Raw genomic sequence first — 7,881 nt, 5'->3', positions numbered from 1 at the left:
GCTCTGCTCTGCCATGTGGATAAGCCACATTTTGATGGAGCCCATCCGTGGACGGGTGTCTGTCCTGTTTTAAATGTGTTCGCAGCCTCTGAGCAGGGATAGCTCTGAGTCACGAGGCTGGGAGGGCTGAACCCTGTCATCTTCCTCAGGGACAGGGGATGCGGCCGGCTATCTGTCCAGGAAGCAGGGGTTCTGATGTGGGATGCCCAGCCCACAGCATCCCCTCAGGGTCTAACTCCTCTTGTGACATGTGACACGTGCTCACAAGCTCTGTCCCAGGAGCCTCACCCTCCCCTCCCCACACCCACCGGCCCACGACGCCCCCCACTCCCCCCACCATAGTGCCCCACACATTCCTGCGTGCTGCCCCCTCTGCCTGGGGGGCCCTTGTAGATCATCTCCACACCCAAATCCTGCCTGCTCCTCAGAAGCCTCATGTGGGGACCGTGGTAGGGTGAACTGTGTCCCCCAGAGTGATATGTCCACGTCCTAACCCCCCTACCTGTGACTGTGACCATTCTGGAAATAGGGTCTGTGCAGGGACCATCAGGTTAAGAGGGGGTCGTGCTGGAGTGGGTGGGCCCTATCCCACCAGGGGGGTCCTAAGAGGACAGACACAGCACCCCATGGGACAACGAGGCAGAGCTGGTGGCCACAAGCCAGGGGACGCCAAGGATGGCCGTACCTGCAGGCGCTGGGGGAGGACAGCACGGCCCCCTCCCCCCTGAACCTCCAGCGGCGGCCTGCCCGTGCCGGGACCGCAGACTCACGGCCACCGGGATGGGAGAGAACCCGGTCCTGAGGTGTCAGGCAGTTGGGGCCCTCTCTCCCCGCAGCTGCAGGAAGCACCTGGGCCCTAACTTTAGACCCAGACCGATCGCTAGTTACGTGCAGATGTTACCTCCCACGTCAGACACAAGCCTCCCTGAAGACAAAACCTGCATTTCCAATTCTTACGCAGGTGGCCAGCCCCCCCGCCAGCCGGTCTCCCGCCCACAGGGCCGTGGGGGAGACTCGCCCTGGCCGGACTGCACCCCGCACACAAGGACCAACCCGGGGAGGCTTGTGGTCCCAACAGCCGTCATCCTATCTTCTACGCTTTTCCCCAAGGCCACTCTTTTCAGCACCGTGAGGGAAGGGGCGCTCGGGCCTGGCCCTCAAAGCCGCTATGGAAAACCAGCTGAGATGGCACGGAAGCCATGGTCTCGCCGTTCAAGGAAGCCACAAGGACTCATCATGTAGGCCGCAGAGTCAGCAGATAGAAAACACTGACAGCCCCCAGCAAGGACAGGAGCAGATGTCCGAACCGGTCACTGGGGCCCCTGGTTAGACCCAGATGCTGTCCCTATAGGAGTATCCTGGGGCTGCTGAGCACCCCCCCCCCATCCCCCGTCCAGGTCAGGCCTCGCCTGGAGGCTCCTCTCGCATGGGTGACGTGATGTCCAGGGTCCCTCGCTCAAGCCTGTGTCCCCTCACGGTGGTGCTAAGGTGACTGAGCAACTGAACAAAGGACTCCCACTTCTGGTTGGTCTGTCCCGTCCTCACTGGATCCAGCTCCCTCTCCTGCTGCCTCTGGCCTCCGTTCCCCTCCTGGGTGGCGCCCATCTGACCCACCCGTGCCTGCTGGCCCCACCGCCTGCACCCCTCCCCACGTTCCTCACCTCCAGCCAGCCCCGATGCCCCACAGCCCCCTTCCCAGCAGCATCTCACTCCCTCCACCTCCTTCTGCAAACACTGACCTTTTTCGTCCTGCTGAATTATGGCTGGACAGAGCATGTCAGCTTTAAGCAGAATTTTGTCTGAATTCCCACTTTTCTGTCCCAGATCTAAATATTCCTCCTCTCTGCGTCCTCCTCCAGGGGCTTTCTCTCTCTCAGCCTCCCGTCTCCCATCTCCCCATGCCCTGGGGCCGCGAAGCTCCTAGGTTTTGCCTGCTAGGTGGGAGGTCAGGGGAGCCCCAGCACGGTCTTACGTATCCCCCGGTGTCCCCAGAGCCCAGGCAGAGGTGCACACAGAGGTCAAGTTAGAGTCTGTGGATACCCGCTGCCTTGTGTCACCACAGCAATACCCCAAGTATCCAGCATCGGCAAAGGAAGCCCAAGGGGCCCCTTGACATGCTTGGGGTAGCTGGCCTTGGTTCGAGAGCAGAGCAGTGACCAAGAGCCCCCCAGAGAGCATCTGACCGGCCCCCCCCTTTCTAAACACCTGTTTGCCGCAGAGAAATGCACGCCGGCCTGACGGCCTTCACCACTGCCAAGCGCACAGCCCCAGGGTGCAAGCGTGCACAGCCACGTCCATCTGGCCACGGAATGTCTCCTTCTTCCCCAGCTCCATCCCCAGGACACCCTAACTCCCCGGCCCCGGCACCCTGTCCTTCGCTGGCTCTGGGGGCGACTCCTCGGGGGACCCTATGCAAGTGGCACCTTGCCGTGTCTGTCTCCGTGACGGGCTGACCTCACAGGGCCTCGTGCCCTCCAGGTCCACCCATGCCGCAGCTGGCGTCCGCATGGCCTTCCCGGCGACGGTGGAGTCCTAGGCCACAGCACGGATAGACCACACTCTGCCCGGTGCCCCATCCAGACATGGACCCTTGCATTGCATCTGCCCTTGGGCTGCTGTGAGCGACGCTCTTGTGATCATGGGGTGCAAAGGGGTCTCCAAGACCCGGCTCCCAGGGCTCACAGGTGCGCACGCGGTCCTGCAGCTGCTGGGTCGTGTGGGAACTTGGCGTTGGTGTTCTTAGGAACGACCGCCCCACACACCGTCTCCCACAGCAGCCACACCTCCTTGCCTCCTCATGGGACATGAAATTCCCAGTCTCTCCACATCCTCACGGCGCTGGGTTTTCTGCCGCCATCGTCAGGGCTGCGGAGGTGTCACGATCATGCATGACGACCATCCCTTCGGAGCTCACTGGCTATCTGCACGTCATCTCCAGGGAAACCTGGAGTCACATCCCTCACCCATTCTACCTCGAGTGTCTGGTTTTGTGGTTGGGTTTTGATCTCTGGTCAGATCGGTGGCTTTCTCCCTTTCTGCAGACCGTGACCTGGGCAGCAGCCTTGACCCAACAGATGCACCTACCAGGCACGCCGTGCATCTGAGCATGGGCAGACTGGGGGCTCGCTCCAGACCAGCTGGGCACTGTGACACAGGCCACTGCCAAGGCGCACATCCAGCCCTGTGGTCCCACCGTGAAGCCCCCCCAGCCCGCGGAGGAGCACACCTCCGTTCACAAAGCACTTGGGGGCAGAACTCACTCCTCTGACCTCACAAGGAGCCCAGGCCTTCCTTCCCGCATGGGTTCTCAGCCCTGTTTCGTGCTAAGAGCTGCCCCTCATGAGGAGCTGCCGTGGGCCAGGCTGCTACCGAGCCCTGTGCAAACAGCGTCTTGCTCTAGGGCACCCAGGGGAGGCTCTGCGTGTAGCCCCGTTTATAGGGAAAGGACAAGAAAGCTCAGAGGGCTCAGGGAGCTGGTCACCGGGCTCAGGAGTGGGGCGCAGGGGCAGCGAATGACTTGGATGTGGGGCCTGGCCTGAGCTAACCACACCACTGGAGGAAGAGACATTAAGGCACAGACACACCCAGAGCCACATGACGTGCACTAAAGGGCCACGGTTCATACTCTTCATCTCTGGCATGGAGCACAGACCGCGGGGTGGCCTCAGACCACAGTCTGGTCTGGTCGTCCACGCTTGCTGTGGTCTGCGGGGGCGCGGCCCATGAAATAGATGCTCGCCCCAGAACCCACAGATGTGACTGGATTTGGAAAAAGGGTGTCTGCTGATGTACGTAAATCAGAGATCTGGACATGCGGCCATGATGCTGGCCGCCCTGGGGGACCCCGTGCCCCTTCACATCACAGGACAGAGGTGGGGGGAGATGAGGCACACATGGAAGCTGGAGGCCGTGGGATGACAGAGGCAGAGACTGGGGTTTGTAGCCACAGCCCAGGGACACCTGGAGCCCCTGGGAGTCCCCCAGGAGCTGGGAGAGGTGGACAGACCGTCCCTGGGGCCTCGGAGGGAGTGTGGCCCTGTGACACTTGAATTTCAACCCAGTGCAACAGATCTCAGACTCAGGTCTCCAGGACAGTGAGGGTCTCCAGCTCTGCTGCTCTGAGCCCCCCCACCCCCTGGCTTGGGGCCCTTTGTCACAGCAGCCCTGAGACAGAGACACCCACACAGTCCTGACCTCAAGGCAAGTTTTGGAGTTGTCCGATCGGTCTGGCGGGAAGGGGGCCTATGTGGATTTGGATTGTCTTGTTGACGCTGGGATGTGGAGCTGGGGATGCCCAGGCCATGGCCAGGGGCACGGCTGAGCCCCCAGGGCGCCTCCCCAGCCTGGCCGCAGTGTCCAGCTCCAGGGACACTCTGGGTTAGGCGGGCTGAGAGGTGGGCAGTGGCGGCCGCCCTTCACCAGCTCGAGAAGGACAAGGTGCCCGGCCTGCTCTCCAGGATGACTGAGCCCACGGCAGATGCCTCTCCATGTCCAGCGAGGACACACACACTGCCACCGAGCCGTGGGAGACACCCCGGGAGCATCCCGGATCTGGGCAAAGCTTTGCTGTGACAGATGCCATCCCAAGAGCACCAGGACCGCTGGGCCTGGACCATGGCCCGTGTACAAACTTCAGCCTGTCCCTTCCTTGCCTGGGGCCTCAGTTTCCCCGCCGTGAAACAAGAGCTGCATTCTGCTTCGTGGTCCTCAGCCTGCGGGCAGGGACCAGGGACCCTGGGCGTCCGGCCATGAGTCGTGCCAGTGCAGTACGACTGGGCTGTGTCTGCGAGACGTGTGCTGAGTGTTTCCGAGTCCAGCACCACTCTCCTGATGCCCCACAGACACTCTTGTTCAACAGCCACATCGGGCAGCGCTCACGGTCGTCTTCTTAAAGCTTCGGAAGCTTTGAAGTGTGGGGAAGGCCCGGAAAGCCGGGGCGTGCGGAGGACACAGGGAGGGCAGAGGGCTCAGAGCCTAGGGCCCTGCTAGGGAACATGGACTTGGGTGTGTAGCTCCGTGACCGTCCTCCCCCACTGCTGTCAGCCCAGCAGCAGCCGTCCTGCCCCCGGGTCATGGCAGCGGACCCCTGAGCACATGGGCCAGGCTCTGTGGGAGCGCTAGCTGGACCGCTCTCATGGTGGGAAACTTAACTCTGATGCCGGGCCACGGCCGGCTGTGGAAGGACTGGCTCAGCCTAGCAGTCTCCAGGCTTGGAGCCACGGGAACAGGCCCTGGGCTCTTTCCCTCCTCCCTCCTCCCGCCAGAACTTCACGTCAGGTGACCCATCCCAGAGTGAACCACGCTGCATCCCAGACCTTTTTAGCCCCCAAGGGAGGCCGTGCCCACCACGGCTCACTCCCTTCCCCTCCCTGGCGCTGGCCACCGCCAGGCTGCTTTGTGCCTCAGTGGAGAGTTTTTCTGAACGTGACCTAGGAATGGCATCACAGGTCACGTGGCGCTCTGGGCCCAGCTTCCGTGGTCCGGCACGTTGTCCGGGCTCCCCCATGCCACATGTGCCCGTGGTCCGTCCCTTCTTATGGCTTAGCAGCCTTCCCCGCACGGCTGATCTCCACACACACCTCGTGAACCCCCTTGGTCACTGACGGGCTACGGCCATGTCCACCTTCTGCGCGGGGACACCTGTTTGAGAGCCTGGTTTCCAGTTTCTCTGGGGGCCACCCCAGAGCAGAGCTGCAGGGCCCCGTGGTGTTCCGTTCCGGGTTCCGAGCGCATCTGTCTGCACCTGTACCACATGTTTCACTCAAGCGAGTGGAAAGCACGCGGAGGAGAGCAGGACACCGCGGGCGCACAACTCAGCCTCCGGAGCCCCTCACGGCACCGCTCCTGGGCAGCCCCATCCGCCACACTGTGCGCTCATCCGCTGCTTTGCTACCAGTGATCAATGCCACTGTTTTGGGGACTTCCCATCATATCACTACAAAACATGAGAAGGAATTCAAGGGGCTCCCCGGGTAGCTGAGTCAGTGAAGTGTCTGCCTTCGGCTCAGGTCATGATCCCGGGGTCCCGCGTCAGGCTCCCTGCTCAGTGGGGAGCCTGCTTCTCCCTCTGCCACTCCCCCTGCTCGTGCTCACTCATAAATAAAATCTTCTTGGCCTTGGCAACCGCACGGTGCGATGTGGTTCGAGATCCTGCCCAGGATCAACCTCACAGCCACGTGCTTGGTCACCCCTGGCACGCTGCGGCGCACATCCACAAGTCCAGTACCGGGGGCAGGAGAAAACAGTTGCCTATTACCCACGTCAGTGGAGTTTGCTGCAAAGAGACAGGCTCATCTCTGGAATTAATTGTTACTACGTATCAAAGGGTTTGGAGAATATCGACTAAGGAAGCATTTTCCTGATTGATGAAAAATTACTCGGTCACGCCCATCTAGCCCTTCTAGAAAGTGACGCAGCATATTAACATGCATACTAAAAACAAAAAAGTAAATAAATAAATAAAATCTTAAGAAAAGTTCAAGACCTAATACCGCTGGTATCTGTCACTGCCTCGGGTAGGACAGTCCCTGGGAAAGCCGTGTCTCCTTCGTGGCGCACGCAGAGCCCTGAGCTCCGTCTGGGGCTGCAGCCACTCTGTCCCCACAGGGCGAAGGTCAGCTTGTGGAAGAGACAAGGCCAATGGTTTTTGGTGTCACAGACCTTGAGGGTTCCCTGGGCCACACTTTGAGGATTGCTAAACATGCACCCACACCCACCCCCCACTGCAGGTCGAGGGTCTGTGCCCTGCTCTGCTGAAGAAGGAAGTGGGGGCTGGGAGACTTGAACGCGGTGCGTGTGGAGCCCGGAGCCCTCGTGCCTCATGAGCTCGGGGGACCCTGGAGCCCCCCATGCCCGTCTCCATGGGCAGGAATCTGGGAAGACCGCCTACCCTACATAGGGCCAGGCAAGGTGGGGGGCAGGGGGACCTCTGAGGCCCCCAACCGCACAAGTTCAGCCCTCCATGCTGACCCCCTTGCCTCTGCTAAGGCCTCCCTTCCAGGTCACTCTCTGGGGCCTGTGTCCCTGCACAGGAAGTGGCCTCCACGGGGCCCTGCCCACGAGTGTGCACTCCAGGACTCTCCTCTCTCATTCTCTCACCCAGAGAGACGAGGCTTGGAGAGGCGCTGGCTGCCCAGCCCTCCTGCTGCCCAGGCGACTCTCACGCCCCCTCCCCCGCCTCGGTCCCTCCAAGCTGTAATTCTGGGAGCTGCCACTGGGGTCAGAAGAGGGCTGGGGGCTCATGTCCTAACCGGCCCCTCTCCCTGGCTCGCCCAGCAGCTGTCTTGCCTTGGGCTGGGAGTAGCCCCTTGACCCCAGGCTCCACCACAGGACAGGTTCAAGTTTGGGCAAGTCCCCAGGCCCTTCTCAGTGGGTGACCGAGGCAGCATCACTGCCCCTGGATGCCAGCTTCCCACCTCCTGGACAATTCCTCTGGAGCCTCCAGATCCCTCTCCTTAAGCCGGATACTCAGAAGCCTAATGGACTCAACCTTGTTCCCTGATAAAGCGCTGGGAACTCCGTGCCCGGGCTGGATGGAGTGCACCCGCGGAGAACCACCCCCTCCTCCTAGGCTGCAGCAGCCGTCCCTCCCCCGCTGCTCCCGAGGCCCGCAGCTTGGCCTGGACCAGGGCCCCCATGCTCCTCATCAGCACCTGGTCCTTGCAGGAGGGGGAAGGAGAGGTCACCCCTGCTAGAAGCAGACGGTGGGTGCAGGGTGACAGGCGCCTTCAGAAAATGCGCACCTGGAATGAACAGCAGGTGCGCCGGGCCGGGGGGGGGGGGGGGGGGGGGGGGCGGCAGAGGGCTCTGAAGCCATCTCAGCTCGTTCTGCCACGGGAGCGCGGGAGGGCGCTGTGGGCAGCTGCTGAGGGCCCAGAATGT

At 61.9% G+C, this 7,881-nt stretch overlaps 1 pseudogene; it reads left to right on the top strand.

Annotated features, from left to right (window-relative positions):
- Positions 1 to 6,135: 6,135 nt before the first annotated feature.
- Positions 6,136 to 6,377, top strand: LOC125089297 (NADH dehydrogenase [ubiquinone] 1 alpha subcomplex subunit 1-like; annotated as a pseudogene).
- Positions 6,378 to 7,881: the final 1,504 nt, after the last annotated feature.

The sequence above is a fragment of the Lutra lutra genome, chromosome 17 (assembly GCF_902655055.1).
Source record: "Lutra lutra chromosome 17, mLutLut1.2, whole genome shotgun sequence".
Classification (NCBI taxonomy): Eukaryota; Metazoa; Chordata; class Mammalia; order Carnivora; family Mustelidae; genus Lutra; species Lutra lutra.
Note: the sequence above shows the minus strand (reverse complement) of the source record. Positions and strands in the feature narration are given on the sequence as shown.